Source organism: Panthera leo, chromosome F2, assembly GCF_018350215.1.
Source record: "Panthera leo isolate Ple1 chromosome F2, P.leo_Ple1_pat1.1, whole genome shotgun sequence".
Lineage (NCBI taxonomy): Eukaryota > Metazoa > Chordata > Mammalia > Carnivora > Felidae > Panthera > Panthera leo.
Window position 1 is genome coordinate 53,186,063 of NC_056695.1, and position 20,743 is coordinate 53,206,805.

A 20,743-nucleotide genomic window follows, 5' to 3' on the forward strand; every position below is an offset into this window, starting at 1 on the left:
TGTATCACTAGTCCCTAGCACAGTGCCTCACACATGGAAAGTGTAATGAATAAAGGAATAAATATATGGAAGTAAAAAGGGTTTTCAAAAAAAAAAAAAAAAAGAACTGTTATCATATGCATTCTTTCTCTAAAAAGATAGAAAAAACATTGAAAAGAAATAAAGTCACACTGTAGGGCTGTTTAAATTTTTTTTTTTTAACGTTTATTTATTTTTGAGACAGAGAGAGACAGAGCATGAACGGGGGAGGGGCAGAGAGAGAGGGAGACACAGAATCTGAAGCAGGCTCCAGGCTCTGAGCCATCAGCCCAGAGCCCGACGCGGGGCTCGAACTCGCGGACCGCGAGATCATGACCTGAGCTGAAGTCGGACACTTAACCGACTGAGCCACCCAGGTGCCCCTGTAGGGCTGTTTAAACATGTCTGGTGATAAATAATTCTCCTATGAGCACAAGATCCATTAATTACTTTTCATTCATTTCTTCATTTATTTATTACCTTCTTCCTGCATACTCAGCAACACCTTTTACCTCTCCTTTTCGGCTTCTGAAGCCTCTCTGGGGGCTGCTTTCCAGGTTGGCCCTAGCAGAAACCTGACATTCCTGGAACTCACTCTCTATCTTTTGCTTTGAAGGGTCTGATATTGAACAGTCCCAGCTTGTTCATTCATAACAGGCTGAAATATTTGAACTGCATTCTTCTAGAAACAGCAGTCATTAAAGTTGTGTGAACAAAGAAGCAACATTGCAAAGCAGGAAGATTCTTCTGTTATTGACCAGTAGAATTGGTCTTTCTCTGGAAAGGTGGATGGAGAAGAGACATAGCTTTTAAGCAGAGGAAGGCCATACAATGTTAAAGGACAAGGAGCAATAAGATATGTTGTATTTGGTACCAAATGGGTGTCAGTGGTATGAGTTCAGTGAAAGAAGAGAGAATGTGGGATGGCAGGGTCAAGGATCCCTCAGTGATAAAGTGGGTCATAAGTTAACTTTGAAGATAGAAAGGCTTTAGATAAGTAATAGTGCATATGATTTGTTTACAGGAAAAAATTGAGAACAGTTTGATTGTGATAGTGGTTTGTGATCTCAACTTTGGATTCACTTGAGCTCAGTAAAATGAGAATTCATGTGATCTGTCAGTGTCCTCCGAATTCATGTGATCTGTCAATATCCTCCAGCCAAAGACCACCAGGAACACACCTGCAGTTGAAGAACGCTAGGTTTATTGCTTCATTGCAAAGAGGGAGAACTATGCAGTACCTTAGTAAGAGGGCATTAGAAAAGACTTACTATAGGGGCGCCTGGGTGGCTCAGTCGGTTAGGCGGCCGACTTCGGCTCAGGTCATGATCTGACGGTCCGTGAGCTCGAGCCCCGTGTCAGGCTCTGTGCTGACAGCTCAGAGCCTGGAGCCTGTTTCAGATTCTGTGTCTCCCTCTCTCTGACCCTCCCCCGTTCATGCTTTGTCTCTCTCTGTCTCAAAAATAAATAAACATTAAAAAAAAAATTAAAAAAAAAAAAGACTTACTATAATATTTAGGCTAATGCTAGTAATTTGGGGTGGGTTCAAGGAAACAGGGCTTTGCTCTATGTTAGATGCTGTCAAGAAGCAGGGTAATTCCATGACTGGGGATCTTAATAAGTCTTACCTAGAAGATGGAAGAAACAAAGTAATGCTATAACTGCAATTAGTAAAGAAGCAGCAATCAATCATACCATTCAGGATAGGGGGTATTTGGGCACTTTTGTGGTTTGGGCACTGCTCCTGTATTAGTCTGTGCTAACACGTGATTACAGATTGGTTATCATGGGTACCAAGTGGTCTTGTCTGATGTTGGTGTTCTGTGAAGTTGCTGGGGCTCAACAGAATACCATGGCCCTAACTGTGAAGGTCAGGGCAGCTCCTGGATGTTGGGGATTGCTTTTCCAATTTTTCATTTTTTATTTATTCATTTATTTTTTCAATATATGAAGTTTATTGTCAAATTGGTTTCCATACAACACCCAGTGCTCATCCCAAAAGGTGCCCTCCTCAATACCCATCACCCACCCTCCCCTCCCTCCCACCCCCCATCAGCCCTCAGTTTGTTCTCAGTTTTTAACAGTCTCTTATGCTTTGGCTCTCTTCCACTCTAACCTCTTTTTTTTTTTTCCTTCCCCTCACCCATGGGTGTCTGTTAAGTTTCTCAGGATCCACATAAGAGTGAAAACATATGGTATCTGTCTTTCTCTGTATGGCTTATTTCACTTAGCATAACACTCTCCAGTTCCATCCATGTTGCTACAAAGGGCCATATTTCATTCTTTCTCATTGCCACGTAGTACTCCATTGTGTATATAAACCACAATTTCTTTATCCATTCATCGGTTGATGGACATTTAGGCTCTTTCCATAATTTGGCTATTGTTGAGAGTGCTGCTATAAACATTGGGGTAAAAGTGCCCCTATGCATCAGTACTCCTGTATCCCTTGGGTAAATACCTAGCAGTGCTATTGCTGGGTCATAGGGTAGGTCTATTTTTAATTTTTTGAGGAACCTCCACACTGTTTTCCAGAGTGGCTGCACCAATTTTCATTCCCACCAACAGTGCAAGAGGGTTCCCGTTTCTCCACATCCTCTCCAGCATCTATAGTCTCCTGATTTGTTCATTTTGGCCACTCTGACTGGTATGAGGTGATATCTGAGTGTGCTTTTGATTTGTATTTCCCTGATGAGGAGCGACGTTGAACATCTTTCCATGTGCCTGTTGGCCATCCGGATGTCTTCTTTAAAGAAGTGTCTATTCATGTTTTCTGCCCATTTCTTTTTTTTTTTTTTTAATTTTATTTTATTTATTTATTTTTTTAATATATGAAATTTACTGTCAAATTGGTTTCCATACAACACCCAGTGCTCATCCCAAAAGGTGCCCTCCTCAATACCCATCACCCACCCTGCCCTCCCTCCCACCCCCCATCAACCCTCAGTTTGTTCTCAGTTTTTAACAGTCTCTTATGCTTTGGCTCTCTCCCACTCTAACCTCTTTTTTTTTTTTTTTTTTTCCTTCCCCTCCCCCATGGGTTTCTGTTATGTTTCTCAGGATCCACATAAGAGTGAAACCATATGGTATCTGTCTTTCTCTGTATGGCTTATCTCACTTAGCATCACACTCTCCAGTTCCATCCATGTTGCTACAAAAGGCCATATTTCATTTTTTCTCATTGCCACGTAGTATTCCATTGTGTATATAAACCACAATTTCTTTATCCATTCATCAGTTGATGGACATTTAGGCTCTTTCCATAATTTGGCTATTGTTGAGAGTGCCGCTATAAACATTGGGGTACAGGTGCCCCTATGCATCAGTACTCCTGTATCCCTTGGATAAATTCCTAGCAGTTTTCTGCCCATTTCTTCACTGGGTTATTTGTTTTTCGGGTGTGGAGTTTGGTGAGCTCTTTATAGATTTTGGATACTAGCCCTTTGTCCGATATGTCATTTGCAAATATCTTTTCCCATTCCGTTGGGTGCCTTTTAGTTTTGCTGATTGTTTCCTTTGCTGTGCAGAAGCTTTTTATCTTCATAAGGTCCCAGTAGTTCATTTTTGCTTTTAATTCCCTTGCCTTTGGGGATGTGTCAAGTAAGACATTGCTATGGCTGAGGTCAGAGAGGTCTTTTCCTCTCCTCTAGGGTTTGGATGGTTTCCTGTCTCACATTCAGGTCTTTTATCCATTTTGAGTTTATTTTTGTGAATGGTGTGAGAAAGTGGTCTAGTTTCAATCTTCTACATGTTGCTGTCCAGTTCTCCCAGCACCATTTGTTAAAGAGACTGTCTTTTTTCCATGGGATGTTCTTCCTGCTTTGTCAAAGATTAGTTGGTCATACGTTTGTGGGTCTAGTTCTGGGTTTCTATTCTATTCCATTGGTCTATGTGTCTGTTTTTGTGCCAATACCATGCTGTCTTGATGATGACAGCTTTGTTGTAGAGGCTAAAGTCTGGGATTGTGATGCCTCCTGCTTTGGTCTTCTTGTTCAAAATTACTTTGGCTATTCGGGGCCTTTGTGGTTCCATATGAATTTTAGGATTGCTTGTTCTAGTTTCGAGAAGAATGCTGGTGCAATTTTGATTGGGATTGCATTGAATGTGTAGATAGCTTTGGGTAGTATTGTCATTTTGACAATATTTATTCTAGGTATTTTATGCTTCTTGGTGCAGTTGTGAATGGGATCAGTTTCATTATTTGTCTTTCTGTTGCTTCATTGTTAGTGTATAAGAATGCATCTGATTTCTGTACATTGATTTCGTATCCTGAAACTTTGCTAAATTCATGCTTTTCCAATTTTTTAGATGCAGCACAAGAAACTGATTCACTGGTGGACAAGAAATCTATATTTCTAATACGACGTCTATGTGATTCTGACTGAGGGAATCTGAGGATCAAGTTTTCCTATGATGGGAAATAAGGCTGGACAAGAAGAGTGGAGGATTACAGAGATCTTTGAAAAAAACAGGCTAATAGGTTTGAACATGATTCTGCCAGCAATAGCAGCCTTTAAAGACATATGAGCAAAGGAGCAACATTACAAAGCAGGGTTCAGGAAGATTTTTCTCTTGGTAGTGAATACAGTGGTTAGATAGAGCTTACCCCCCCCAGCAGGGAGTAAGCAGGGAGAATAGAAGCAGACAGACAGCAGCTAGGAAACTCGTGCAAGGTCTGATCTTGACAAGATGATCAATTGGATTAAAATATTGGCAGTGGCAATGGAAAGAAATTGTTGGATATGAAAGTCATTAAATAAAAACTTTAAATTATTCACTGTGAGCCTTGGGGACAGGGACTTTGCCTGATATTCTTTGCTCCCAGGCCTGTGCCTGGAGCAGATTTTACCTCAGGGAGCACAAGTGTACACCCAGGAACTATTTAAGAACTGACTGAATTAAACAAGTAATAGGATTATATAACTGACAGGATGTGGGGGGGAAAGGAAGAAGGAAAAATCAAGAGTGATTTCAGGACAGTTTGGACGGGAAAATTATTTCAGTAAAAGAAGCATTCAGTTTGGATACTTTGAGTCTCTGTCTTGTCAAAATTAACAATATGGACTTTGAATTTGAATTCAAGAGGTAGATTAAAATAGAGTTGCAGGATGAATAAATAGGAGGACTGAAATCTTTGGAGTACATGGAATTTTTTTTAACTGTTTTTTGAAGTTTATTTATTTATTTTGAGAGCAAGAGAGCATGGGAGGGGCAGAGAGAGAGGGAAAGAGAGAATTCTAGGCAGGCTTTGCACTGTCAGCACAGAGTCCGATGTGGGGCTCGAACTCACGAACTGTGAGATCATGACCTGACCCAAAATCAAGAGCCACCAATGCACCTCTGGAGTACATGGAATTTCTAAGAGTGGGTAGATGAAAGAATGGAAATAAGAGTCAGCCTCCTTTTCTTTTGGTAAGGCAATGCTTGTTTTCTACCCTAGGGGATGAGTTAACCGTTAGGGGGAAAATACATAAATAAAATACATGTATATATTTCCAGCGCATCCGTGTTTCAATCAAGCTGTGCTTTTTCATGTATTTAAGTTACATATTCTATAAAAAGAATATAGTAAATGTAAATCCAAACACTTAAAGATGGGCCTAGAAAGAAAATGAAAATACAAATCTCACGTGGGAATGTGTGAGTGACAGTGTGCAGTAAGTATGGTGAAGCTTTAGTTGGCTGTTTAGGATATTTCGGCCTTCTCAAAACATGGCCTCTTGAGTAAGAGTCGCCATCTTCAATGACTGCCTTTTCATATCACAGGACAACGATCAAGAATTTAAATGAACCCATTGCTGCCAAAATGGTGGAATTTTGAGAGCACCCTCTAGAGACTAAGTAAATACAAAATAAGAGAGGAACATCCTTTGACTTGACAATTAATACTACATCCAACCACTAATGGAGTTGTTAGAAGTAAATGTATTTGAGATGGCTCTTGCCTAGCCCATTCTGGATTTTGTAAAAAACCTATTTCCAGACAGCTCACTGGAATCTTTCTTGTTAAAGTTTAACCAAAAGGTGGCGGTATTCGATACAAATGCTCAATTGTCCTCTACTATTACTGATATGTTTTGTAAAATAGATGTCTCAACATTATACATTGTGAGAATCAAGTCATTAAGAATCAGGAAATAAAATACCAGGCTTCATAGAGAAAATGTGAAATTTATAAGAAAACATCTTTAAGTAATGTGGAACACGACACAGAGCATTAGTGTTTGTGTTTCTACCAGGAATCTTATGATACGTTCAGTATTGGAGACACAAAAATCTGAAGCAGCATTTCCATACTTGATTTGTACGTGGTCTTCTTATCATACTGCCCATCTAAACATTCTAAAATTGATTAACATTTCTTTTTTTCTTATATAAACCTTTATTCCTCAGCCTTCTCAGGGAGGCCCTCCAGTTTACCACAGCAATTAGTGTAATCTATGGGAAAAGAACACTGTCCTACATTCTAAGATACCCAGGTTTTAATTCAGATTCTATCCTAACCATAACAATGGAAGAAACAAGCATTAATTGAACACCTATAACACACTAAGCCAAGATATATGTAATCTTGGTTAAATGGTAAAGGTGACCCAATAAGGTAATTATCATTAGCCCCATTTTACAAATAGGGAAAGTGGAGGCTCAGGAAAGATATATAATCTATCCAAGGTCATTGGCTAGCAGCTAGGATATAAATATTTAAACTGACTTTGAAATCCCCAGTTCTTTCCATTATGTTAACTCCTATGACTACAAACCACTCATGTTTTTTGGTTGTTATTTGATACTATAGTTAGGGAAAAGCTACTAACAAGTTAAGAACTTTCTTCAGGATGTCGGGAAATATTTTTGTAGAAATCATTTTATTAGTTCACAGCATGAATTAGATGTGAAGTGTAGAGATCTGGAAGTGTATGTTCTCAGTGAGTACATTTTAATAATATTGGAATAAAGCTACATTGTGACATTGTTCAATGTTATACTTAAAGCTTAATATGAGGAAAGAAAGACTGAGTTACAGCATATGAGCCATATCTGTAACTTATTTTTGTGCATTACCCACCATTATTTTTCCTACAGGCTGCATTTCCAATGCTCTATAAGAATTTTAGTTTCCCCAATATTGTGTTTTCCCAGCCCAAATCTTTGACAGTCTCAGTCAAAATTCAATTGATATTGTGGGCTGATTTTTTCCCCCTAACTTTTTATTGAAACAGTCTATTTCTCTGGAATGGTTTAAGGCTGTTCTTACCATTTCCTGCTGGGTGGGACTTTTTCTTTTTCTTTTTTTTTTTTTTTTTTTTTTTTTTTTTGCTATGCTGTTTGCTTAAACTATGAAACCATTTCAAATAGACGTGTTTTATCATCCTTTTTCCCCTTTAGAGGAACCTCCCTATAATTTAAGGTTGTTAATAACCTCACCAAAGTGACATTTCTAATATTTACTTGTTTATTTTTGTCATTAGAAACACAGAATGAGGGACAGTGGTTTGTCATCAGTACTTCTAATTCCAACCTACAATGAGTTGTTGATAGTGTGTCCCTTCAATAAAATTGTGTGTCATAAAAAGGGTATTTTAAGCATAAAAGTAAATAAGGCTAATAATTTTAAAAATACATGAGAGAAATAGCTAATATGAAATAAGGCTACTAATGTCTTAAAATATAGGTCATCCATTTAGGAGTTGAAAAACCAAACATATTTCCTAAAGTTGCTTTTGGAAAGCAGAAGGCATTAGGGTTAAATTAATGAAATGAGTATTTAGGACATGTATGTTATTATCTTCCTCATCACTGTTATTATCAAGGTACGTTAGCCACAGTAAGAATGTGGCATGTGTATCCATTTACACTTCATCATTAATTAAAGCAAGTGACATGCTCTTTGGGAACTTATCAATGAAACAGAACAAAAATGACAGGGACTCTATTAAGCCAACAGATACATTAGATCGTTGAAGATGAAGGAAAGAATGGACATCCATTCCCTTTCACATGCTGTTTTAGAAAATCATTCCAGTATTTTTCCTGCTTCATTACAGGGAGTTTCTTATTTTGAAATTCCCCTGCATGGGTATCCTGACTTGTTCTTAGTAAGTTACCATTACACTAGTCCCCCCACCTCCCCATCTGTGGTTTTGGCTTTTCTCTGTTTCAGTTGCCCACGGTTACCTGGAAGCAGATGATCTTCCTTCTGACATACCATCAGAAGACCAATGTCACAACCATATATCATTCACCTCAGTTCATCTTATCAAAGTAGGCATTTTTGTCATCTCACATTATCACAGAAAGAAGGGTGAATACAGTATGAGATATTTTGACAGAGACCATATTGCATTCATGTTACTTTTATGACAGTACATTGTTATAATTGTTCTATTTTATTATTAGTTATTGTTGTTAATCTCTTACTGTGCTTAATTTATAAATGGAACTTTACTGTAGGCATGTACGTATAGGAAAGAACGTAGAATATATATAGGATTCCATACTACCTGTGGTTTCAGGCATCCATCAGGGGTCTTGGAACATGTCCCCTTCAGAAAAGAGGGACTACTTTACCTGCATTCCTAGATGAAAGCAGATTAAATCTTCTTCCATACCTCGTAATCTAACCAGCTGTCCTTATAATGTTTTCACGTTCTAGACTTGCTGGGTCAAAGAGTGTGAGAGGATCGGGCACCCTGGAAAAACAATTCATGATGCAGGTTATACTGATGTGAGAGACTGCCATCTTCTCACATCATGTAACATATAATCACCCCTTATTTACAGAAATTGTACAGAAAGTACTGAACTGGTAGTCATTAAACTAAGGTTCTAGTTCTAAGCCCATTTCTAACTTAAGAGGCCACTCTTGGAAGTCACTTGGTCTCTCTGGGTCTCAGTTCCCAACCAGTAAAATAAGGGACTGTAGAGTATATTGTCTCTAAGATGTCCTCCAGATGTGAGACTTTAACAAGACCTATAAAATCTGTATTAAATGCCAGAATCCAATTGGAATAACTTTAAATTTACTAAATAAATACTGAGCACTAGCAAGGGGTCTGCAATACACCTGTTGAGCAACATTTTGAAACTCTAAACCATGTGACCTTTACTAAAAATCAGGGCTTTGTACAATTTTCTTTATCCTACTAGCAAAGAAGCCATGCGAATGAGTAAAATTCCTAGTTACAAAACTGCTGAGAATTTTATGGAAATCATCTTCAGTAAATATGCAGTATAGCTACCTATTAGAATGATTAATATACATCCTAAATAAACATGCTAAGAGAGCTACTACTTTGAAGGAAGAAAGTAAGTCAAGTGAAAAACCATTTGTCCATTGTACATAAATAGCACATCTTCTTTATCTATTCATCAGTGGATGAATATTTGGGCTCTTTCCATAATTTGGCTATTGTTGATAGTCCTAAACATGGGGGTGCATGTGACACTTTGAATAAGCATTTTTGTATCCTTTGGATAAATTCTTAGTGGTGCAATTGCTGTATTGTAGGGCAATGAAAAAGAATGAAACTTGCCATTTGCAACAATATGGATGGAACTAGAGTATATTATACTAAGCAAAATAAGTCCGAGAAAGACAGATATCATATGATTTCACTCATATGTGGAATTTGAAAAACTCAGCAGATGAACATAGGGGGAGGGAAAAACAAAATGAAAACAGAGAGGGAGGCAAACCGTAAGAGACTCTTAAACACAGAGAACAAACTGAGGGTTGCTGGAGGGGATGGGTTAAATGGGTTATGGGCATTCAGGAGGGTACTTTTTGGGATGAGCACTGGGTGTCATATGTAAGAGATGAATCACTGGGTTCTATTCCTGAAGCCAAGATGTCACTGTATGTTATCTAACTTGAATTTAAAAAAATTTTTTTGATGGATGTTTAAGTAGACTTGTGGCGTTTGTTTTGCAATACATACAGATATCGAGTCATTATGTTGTACACCCAAAACTAACATAATGTTTTATGTTATACCTCAATTTAAAAAAGGAAAAAAAGCACGAGAAACCATTTTATTTTCTTTTAGACAAGCCCCAAATATTTTTCTCATCTATTTTTAAAATTAAGAATAGGGAATACTGCCTAATTGTCAATACATTTAAAAACTAGTAAAGAGAGGCAGAGATTAGAAAGGAAATGAAAAATGAACATGGAGGGAAAAAATGAGAAAAAGAAAGAAAGGGATTCACAGACTGAGAGAGAAATAGACAAGCCAGAAGATAAGGACCAACAACAGGGGGACTTTTACAGACATTAAGTGGACAGGCAAAGACAGACAGACACTCAACAAATGGAACATTAGTCATCTACAAGGAAGGTTTTCATGGAGAAATAGCTTAATCAATGGCTTTTAACAAAACAGATTTCATAAACATAGTAGTTTTAAGCAATCATGGGCATATGGGGAATGATAACCTCTTTGGCACCAATTTCTGGGCTGACGGAAGAGGAATTGAAGACTGCATCAGAGATTTCCCAATGTTATTTCAATTAAAATGAACTTCTTCAATGGGCACTCCCTACACTATTGTAAAATGAGAGTAACTAAGTAGAAACTGGTGCCTCATCTAGAAAGAGGAGGAGAAAAATTTAGGACAGAATAAAAGACAATTTTAAAAAAGTATTTTGTTCTTCGTGGGAAAACAATTTATAATTTTTCATGAAAATTATTTATTTACAAATCCTTTAAATAATGTGTAACAACTGCTAACATCCATCTCTTTTCATATTATTATTAATTAAAAATAAAATATTTCTGAAATTAAGGAATTAATTGCTTTTTTTTAGGTGTTATAGATGAGAGCATAATTGTTATTTTTAAAATATCCTCATCACTTGGAGATATAGTAGACATATATGAGTGAAATGACATGATTTCCTCCAATATAATCTGTCAAAAATGTGTGGGGGTTAAAGATAAAACAAGTGGCAGAATATTGCCAATAACTGAATCTGGGAGATGTGTACGTACAGGCTCATGCATTTTCTATTTTTGTATATATTTGAGATTTTCTACAATAAAAAAAAATAAAGTCTCTTTTTTTTTTTTGAAACTGAGTCAACTATTGCACTGTGTTTGGAAAAAGTAGCTAGATGAATACACGATATCTCACCTTTAGGGCGTCATGAAAGACTCAAGGATTTTTTGTTACCAAAATTTCTTTGGCTCCTACTTCTGTTTCAGTGATTTCTGCAACTTTATTCTTCATCATTATCTAAGTTTTATTTTCAGAACAGCTGAACTGTATTTTTTATGAATTTCCACTTCAGAAATACAGGAAGTCTTAAGAAATGGATGAGAACCAGGTACTTGGTGTACAGTTTTCCATTGTGTTTTATTTAACCCAAGTCCCAGATTCTAAAAGCAGAAGTGGCAGTGTCTTAATGCCTTGGGTAAAGATGTCTCAATTGTTCCATGAGAAAGCTGGAGAAAGAGTTGCGTTTGGAAGCCTTGCTTTGGCTATCACCTGAGACTGGTATCCTAGAAGTACAGTGTGCTCAGCCTCTTGGAGGAGAGGAATGCTTGCCTCTTACTCACACACGGCTTTATTTGCAAGTTGAAGTCTCAGAGGAGACTGCCTGTCTACCCAGCTGCAGAATGTGTATGTGATGATTGCATCTGTTGCCATGGAAACTGAAATATAACCGATAAACTACACACCCCAAACAGATTAACATTGACTTAGAAAAACTATGTAGGGTTATTACAAAATGTATGATAAAACATCTCTTTACTGTACCTCCCTCTTTAAAATGATAGCTTATGAAGTAGGATTTTCAGAGAAATCATTCTCCATAGCCGAGTTTGTGGTGGTAGCAAGATTATTGCTGAATAAATCCTTAAAGTAGTATAAAATAACTGCACATGACAGCAGATGGATGAATGGTTTAAATACATAAGGGTAATGATAGAGTTATGAACTACTATGAGTCCCAGAAATCCAGGCCCAAATGTGTCTGAACATGATAAAAATATAATTGATTTTTATTTTAACATGATTTACTGTTTCAAAGATGTATTATCTATTGTCTTGTTGTTGAACTTATATTAACCTAAACTTAATAATAGCTACCACTTATTCAGCAGTTACTCATGATAAAAATGGTAGATATAGAGAACTAATAATTGATGTCTTAAGAACATTAGTTGGTTGAAATGGAGATTTTTTTCCCCTGGAATGTGCTATCATACCTAAATAGCTGAGATTGGTCATTTGGAGAAACTGAAAAATTATGAAATGATAATTATTTAGATAGCATACAATTAGCAAAACTTATTTTGGGGGGATCAAGGGAATTACAATCATTTGATAATAACAATAAATTGTAAAAAAATTTTCCTAACAAAAATAATCAATGGTATTATATACTAAGGGAAAAGAGCAAACACTGGAATTGCACTTGACCATTTTTGGATTTTCGTTGTGTAATGAATTTGTTCTGGATTAGGAATTTTAAAAAACAATCTTGCAAGTTACACAGAGCAAGAGGACAACTTACAGGGATGGGTCTGTTTCCTGGAAATTTTGAAGTTTGTTTTGCTATCTTTTAAGTCAAAGGAAGACTGGAAGATTTGTTTCCCCATTTGTTGCTCTGAATATTTATTGGAAAGGGAAGGTTCTTTTGGAGACAGCTGAAACAAAGTTCCAATGTTCTAAATTCTGTCTTTGGAAATGATTCATAGCTTCTAACATAGGACCTTGTAATGATTTGTATGTGGATGTATGGAATGTTCATGGCCTAGGAATGGTGAGAGCTGGATCCTCATCTATTCTCTGTCCTGCCATTACTTGGCTATGGATCTCAGACATTTCTGGCCCACAGTTTTCTCATCTGTCAGATCTCAGTAGGAGGTGCCAAATAATCTGTAACATTCCTTTTAATTCTAATTAGAATCAAAATTCATGCTAATGTTTCTGGCTGACTCAACCCTAATCTACAATTCCTTTCTCCCTAATCATTTTCTGGTATTGAGCCAGGGGTAAGCATGTATGCAGTTCTAACCAATGAAGTGTTAACGGCTGAGATTTCAGGAAAGTCTTTAAAAGGATACATTGGGCCGGAATGATCATTTGGGCCTTTTGAACCTGTCCCCTTTTTGACTGAAAAAAATGCAGTGCATAGGGTGTAGCAGCCATCTTAATGACCATGTGGTGACAAGCAAAACTGTAGGGATGGCAGAAGTGGAGAGATGAAAAGAATGTGTATCCCTAATGAGAAGCTGTGCCAGCCTTGGACTGCCTGTATCTGGATTTTTTGCTATATGAGGAGAATAAACCCACTGTTTAAGCCACTGTGGTACGATTTACCATTATTTGCAGAATTTATGCCTAAATGATATAGCTTAATGCAACAAATAAAATGAAAATGTCCGAATTGAAGTTTCCTTGTGAAGGATACAGAGATCACTACCATGACTGCCTCTCTCAAAGAGCTTCTAAGTAGAAGGCAAAAGACGAACACTCAACTGGCCACAATACCAGTCAGAATGCATTAAGAAGAGATACAGTACCAACATTTTCAGCAAGATGAAGTTTTTGATTTTAGGGAACCATGTGGGGAAATCAGGCATAGAGCCTTAAAAAGATATATTTTAGTATTCTTAGAAGTTTATGCTGCCTCCTAATTACATTAATAATTAAATTATTAATATAGAAGTAATAACTGCACATTAAGCTATGATCACTTTTTTTATGCCAAGCTAACAATTGTGTGTCATATTGTTTGGCTTGACTTTCAATGGAACATTTTATGATCATGGTAACCCATTTCCTTCTCTTCGATCAGCTACTGGTTTATGCAACTATTCCCAGTGTCCTAATAATTTGCTGTTTGAAAAAGTATGGACTAAAGCCAATGCCTGTCTTCCTTCTTCTTATACACATTTCTCTACTACTCTGATGCTACCCTGACCCTACCCTACTGTCCCAAATCTTTTCCCAGCCTGTGTAACCTGATAAGTGATTCAACACAGATGAGTTAACCAATAAAAATGGCTTAAGATGCTACTAGTGTTCCCTCGTGTTAGTGCTTTTATAGCATCTAGCGCATGATAATTCCTGATCACATTTTAGAGTCATCAGGGAAACTTTTAAAAAGACCAAATGCAGGGGTGCCTCAGCGGGTTAAGCGGTCAACTTTGGCTCAGGTCATGATCTCGCAGTTGGTGAGTTCTAGCCCTGCATTGGGCTTTGTGCTGACAGCTCAGAGCCTGGAACCTGCTTCAGATTCTGTGTCTCCTTCTCTCTCTGTCCCTCTACTGTTCATGCTCTCTCTCTCTCCCATTCTCTCTTTCTCTCAAAAATAAATAAACTTAAAACAATTTTTTAAAATACCAAATGCACGAGCCCTCCCATCCAAGCCAATTTGATCTAATTAGTCTGCAGTGATAGAGAAATTGGTAGGTTTAAAAGCACTTCAGTTGCTTTTAATGGATGATTGAGTTTAAGAACCAGGAGTCTAACCTACATCCAAGACATGTATCCACCAGGTGCCTTACACTGCAAGTTTCTCTAAAAAGCTACTCTCAGCCTTGTGGGATTAGATGACCAAAACACAACTCATTTTGTCCAGGGGTTAAAAAAGAGTTTGTTGAAAGAATCCTGCATTTTCTCAGCAAAACCACAGGGAGTGGGATCTCTTTAGGGCCTGCACCCAGTATCAGAAAAGCTGACAGGAACCAGGCAGTGGTTCCCCCGCCCCTTCCTCTCTCGCTGCCTCTCTCTCTTTTTCTCACAAACTGCTGCTTCTCTGCAGATTTTGGTTTATTCTTATCTCCCTCTGGCCATCCCCAGACATTTGGTCAATTCTGCTCTTTCTGCAACCCAGCTCTCTCTGCCTTCCCAGCTATGAAGACAAATACTATGGCTACTCAAGGTCACTACATAGATTTGTGCCCTGCACCTGAAGCTGCATTTACCTAGAAGGCTTCCCTTTTCTTATATGAACAAAATAGTCCCTCCTGAGGGACATGGCCTCAAGGTACATCACTACGGGTGGCCCCAGCTTCTCCCTTTAAAAGACACAGGCTCCTTTCTTACAAGTACCTGGTCTCTGAGATGCTCTGGCCCAGCATAGTTAAGTGCCCATTCTGATCTACTCACCTATGCTCTGAGACACAGGCTATTATGGCAGAAACATAGCTACAGAGGATTCATCCCTACATGGGGGAAAGGGGAACTTATTTAAAAAGGGAACCATTTACGAGGTGGGAAGTTAACTGAAAAGGTCTACCTAATCCCTCAAAGAGCTACCTTCTGAATATGAGAGATGTCTAAAATGTTAAATGTCTCTCAGAAACCCTCTGTCAGTGGAATAAGCAAATAGGAAAAGACCAGAGGTCTTTTCTGACTGGTGTGTTCCGGGAAAGCATTATGGAAGGGATATAATTTTTATACACAATGTAGGGAAAGAGGCAGCCCAGACAGGCAGACAGAGTATATTGAACAAAGGCATGAGGTGAGGATGGCAACCATTTCAGACTGATTGGACTGTAGGATTTAAAGTGTAGTGTGTGATGAAGTTAAGGCCAGATTGTGGAGATTTTTGAAAGTCAGGGTAAGGAGAAAGGATACCTTCTAGAAAATGTAAGATTTTTGAGCAAGGGAAATAAATAATCAGATGAGTATTTTAGGAAAGTTGATCTTTTCTAAAGTGCCTGTAATAACTAAAGAGGAGAAGATACGCAAGTAGATGAGTGGATCAAATAAGAGGCAAGATGGGGTCTAATCTAGGTTGGTGGCAGTAAGAATAAAAAATAAAGACAGGACATTCTTGAGGACCATGGGGATTTCAGGCAGCATGCCAGGGGCAAGGAGAGAGATATTTGGATTAGGAAGCATATTCCAGTGCTGTGGCCACATACATGTATGGTAAAGCCAGATCCAACAAGTTACTTTTTAAGGAACCCTACTGTATTTATTTATTTCACTTCACTCATTCCATCATTCACTCACTCAACAAACATTTACTGAGTACCTGATTTGATCAGACATCATAAGAGGAGGTGGTTCAGATAAGATGAATAAGGCTGGTCTCTTCTGATGAGGATGTGGACATGAAAACAATGAATGAGAAGACACTGTGAGAAGTGCCACATTACCTCATAGGGCTGCTGGGAAGATTAAATGAGATCACGTCTGTAAAATGCTTAGTTAGGCACAGTGCCTGGTACCTAGTAAGCACTCAACAAATAGTAACTTAACCATTATTCCACATAAAATCCCCTGAGAGCAAAAAGAAGGAGTGATGAACTGCTTCAGGATATTGAGGACAGCTTCTGAGAGGAGGTGACATCATTGACCAGGCAGAGGCAAAGTTGGGCATTCTAGATGAAAGGGCCCACATGAGAAAAAGCATGGTGTGTTCTGAGAAGATGGATACGGGATTTGTATTTATTTATTTTTTAACAGTTTTTCTAATGTTTATTTTTCATTATTTTGAGAGACAGAGAGAGAGCAAGCATGTGAGCAAGTTGGGGAGGGCCAGAGAGGGGGAGAGAGGATCTGAAGTGGGCTCCGTGCTGACAGCAGAGAGCCTGATGTGAGGCTTGAACTCACAAACCGTGAGATCATGACCTGAACCAAAGTCAGACACTTAACCAACTGAGCTACTCAGGCGCCCCACAGGACTTGTATTCAGTAGTGGCAGGTAAGCTGGGCCTCCTTTTAGGTGGCCTTGATGCCCAGCAGAGTCTAGATTTTCTATTTTAGGCAATCAGAAGCAAAGATTGGATTTCAAGCAGACAGAAAGGGTAAGCAGACTCCTTATTAGAAAGATCACTATAGGGACAGTTAGGCAGATGGACAAGGGGTGGGAAGTGAGAATAGGTCAGAGAAAAGAAATTAGTAGGCTACTTAAATTGTTCAGGCAAGTCATTTGAAGTAAGAGGCAAGATGGTCACAGTAGAAATGGAGTAGCTGAAAAAAATGGTAATCTTTCTTTTACATTAACAATTTTGTTTTGATAAAGCATTTTATGAAACATTTTCAACAATCCATATATTTCTAAAGCTCTAAAAGTTTATGACATTATGTTTGAAAATTTATCTAATTCAAAATGTATTACATTTTTATCAGCTATTCCAATGTTAATCTCTTCTAAAACAGAAAGACCATGCTTTAGGGAAAACACAATAAAACTTTCACAGTTGTAATATCCATGATAACATCATAGGTTGGATTATTTGCAAATATACTGTTCAAAAATAACCTCATGCAAACATTTAAAAACAATTTATTTTGAGAGAGCATGTGCATGTGCAAGTGAGCATGAGCAGGAGAGGGGCAGTGGGAGAAGCAGAGACTCTTAATCTCTCTGCTGGGCATGGAGCATGAAGCTGGGCTCATGCACAACAGTGACATCATGACCTGAGCCGAAACCAAGAGTTGGATGCTAAACCAACTGAGCTACCCAGGTGCCCTGAGAACATCCTTTTCTTACTGCATTACCTGAGAACCAATCAGGTGCATAGACCTCGGTCATGCCTAGGGGCATCAGTGGCTTTCCAGGTTGATAGATTGCTTAAGGCTTATCTTCCTGACAACTGGAAAAGGTTACAGAACTCTCTGAGGTCTTATTCCTGCAATTCTTGTCTCCAGTCAATGCCCACTCATTGAAAATCAAATTAACCAAAAATTTCAAATGATTTTTTTTTTAGTCTTTATATGTGATAACTCATCTTTATAATAAATGCCACCAAGAAGTTTAAAACCCTGTATTTCATTTTAAAACAAAAAAAATTCCTCCATTCCATTTGCTATTATTTTACTATCTTTTTACTTTTTAAATTAGAGAGAGAGAGAGAGAGAGAGAGCCTGAATGAGTGGGGGAGAGGGACAGAGGGAGTGAGAGAGAATCTTAAGCAGTCTCCACACTCAGCGCGGAGCTCTATGTGGGGCTCAATCCCACAACCCTGGGATCATGACCCGAGCTAAAATCAAGAGTTGGACGCTCAACCAACTGACCACCCAGGCACCCTTTACTGTCGTTTTAAACTAAACTTCTAATTTTGAGGTAATTGTAGATTCACATGCCCTTGTGAGAAATAATATAAGAAAATCCCTTGTACCCTTCCCCAGTTCCGCCAGTGGTAACATCTTGCAAAACTATAGTACAATATGACAAGCAGGATCTTGACATTGATAGAGAGTAAGTATCTTCCTGGACTCTCTGTTCTATTCCATTGATCTATCCATCTTTTTCTCCATCAATACCCTATTGCCTGATTACTATAGCTATATAATGACCCCAATATCAGGAACCGTGATTCCTCATACTTTATTCTTCTTTTTCAAGATTGTTTTAGGTATTCTAGGGCTTCACTTTAGTAAATTTCATAGTAACATATTTCTTTAAAAAATAGAAATCCAGGTATACTACATACAGCAAATCCTATTAACAAGAATATGAAGTTAGTTATTAATATGTCATTCATCACAATTCTGAATAAGCAAGAATTTACTTTAAGTCCTGGCTTTAAGGTGAAGTTACGACAACATAGATTATAAAAGCAAAGTTGTGGAATATTCTCTGTGGGCATTTAAAAACCATCTATTCCTATCTATATGGATATACCATGAATATTTCAGGTCTAATACTTCTAATCTATTCATTCTTTAAAATAATTTTAAATGCTACAAGTTCTAATATGTTAAGCCAATGGGGTGTTATGTAAAATGTTCTGTTTCATCGACCTTTAGTTATATTTACCTACCTATAACCTTTATAAAGCAATAAATAACTGCAAGCACAGGATGTGAACAAATCCCCAAACTAGCTTGTTGAAATGCAACTTTGTCTCTAAAGGTTCTGCTGTGCCATTTACCTTTAGAGAAGAAAGGAGCAAAAGACAAACAAAAGCTTCAGCAAATTGATGCACAGAAATTAAATGTACTTAAGGGTGGTGGATTTATTTTTAGTCATGAGAATGGATAGTCTCAGCAGCAGTGTGCTCTCATAATTGCCTGTTATCAAATGGGTCAGGATACAGGAGATAAATCTGCAAACTACTGAATACGCTTGCCAACTTTTGAATTTCAGAAGCAATCATATTGTAAAATTTTATACAACATTCTCTACTCCATAGTACTCCTAATTTCTTTTTGAGGTAGAAGGAATTTTTCACTTTCTTCTAGACAATTGATTAAAATATTTGTGCTGTCTTCAAACAAGAAAACAGGCTTTTAAAAAGGTAATCTTTTATTATTGAAAATGAAGTCTAACCCTATCAGAAATCACTGTAGCATGTAATCAAAAGAAACAAATATAAAGCAAAAATATCACCATCATATGTAATGCATTGCTATTTAGCTAATGAGTTCTTTAAGCAAGAAGAGAAAATGGGGCGCCTGGGTGGCTCAGTCGGTTAAGCGTCCAACTTCGGCCTAGGTAATGATCTAGCCATTCTGAGTTCTGAGCTAACAGCTCAGAGCCTGCAGCCTGTTTCAGGTTCTGTGTCTCCCTCTTTCTCTCTGCCCCTTCCCCCCTCACACTGTCTCTCTCTCTCTCTCTGTCTCTCTCAAAAAATAAATGAATAAATAAATAAACAAACATTAAAAACATTTTAAACAAGAAGAGCTTTTTTGAAAATTTGCATATTCCATGAATTTATTGAAATACAATTGATATAAAAAACTACACATATTCAAAGTATATTAAAACAATGTAAGTTTTGACATGTGCATACCCTTTTGAAACCACACCACAAGCACTGTAATAAACATATTTGTTACCCCCGAAAGTTTTCTTGTGTCTTTTTTCTAATCCCTCCTACCTCCCTTACCCCAGTCTAGGTAACCACTGGTCTGCTTTTTGTCACTATATATTAGTTTGCATTTTCTACAATTTTATATAAATGGAATCATACAGCATGTATTTGGTTTTCACTTGGCTGCTTTTACCCAGCATAATTATTCTGAGGTTTATCCATGCTGCACGTATAACAGTTTGTTACTTTTTATTTGTTGAAAAGATTACTTTATCTCCCGTGAATTGCCTTTGCACTTTTTTTTTTTTTTAACCTTTATTTATTTTTGAGACAGAGAGAGACAGAGCATGAACGGGGGAGGGTCAGAGAGAGAGGGAGACACAGAATCCCAAACAGGCTCCAGGCTCTGAGCAGTCAGCACAGAGCCCGACGTGGGGCTGGAACTCACGGACCGCGAGATCGTGACCTGAGCCGAAGTCGGACGCCCAACCGACTGAGCCACCCAGGCGCCCCGCCTTTGCACTTTTGTCAAAAATCAGTTGTCTGGACATGTGTGGGCCTATATCTGGGCTCTCTATTCTCTTTCATTATCTATCTTTATGCCAATATATCACTCAATTACTGTAGTTTTATAATAAGTCTTGAAATCAGACAGTATTTGTCCTCTGTTTTTTTTCTTCAGTTGGAGACTCAGACAACCGAGGTGTCATGACAGAGAATAGCTGTGTTCTTGTCTTTCTTTCTTTCTTTCTTTCTTTCTTTCTTTCTTTCTTTCTTTCTTTCGTCTCTCAATTCTACTCTGTTTTGAGAAGCTGAGATAAAAAAAAAAATCTAGTTCAAGATGGTTCTGTGAAGGATATGCTCACAGAAATATGGTAATGCTTTAATTACCACTCCACTTGTATCTTGGACTTTGTTGAATACAGACCATGTTTCAATTATTGTGGCTGAGATTTACATCAATCCAGTTCTTGATAAATGCTAGCTATTGTAGTATA

At 37.8% G+C, this 20,743-nt stretch overlaps 1 protein-coding gene across 1 annotated transcript in view; it reads right to left on the reverse strand.

Annotated features, from left to right (window-relative positions):
* The window catches only part of EIF3E (eukaryotic translation initiation factor 3 subunit E), a 251,034-nt gene that overhangs the window by 86,549 nt on the left and 143,742 nt on the right, over positions 1–20,743 (reverse strand). The window contains exon 4 of the mRNA XM_042924339.1: positions 8,628–8,708. The gene's annotated coding sequence lies outside the window, so the exon portion shown is untranslated. The remainder of the gene's footprint in view (positions 1–8,627; positions 8,709–20,743) is intronic.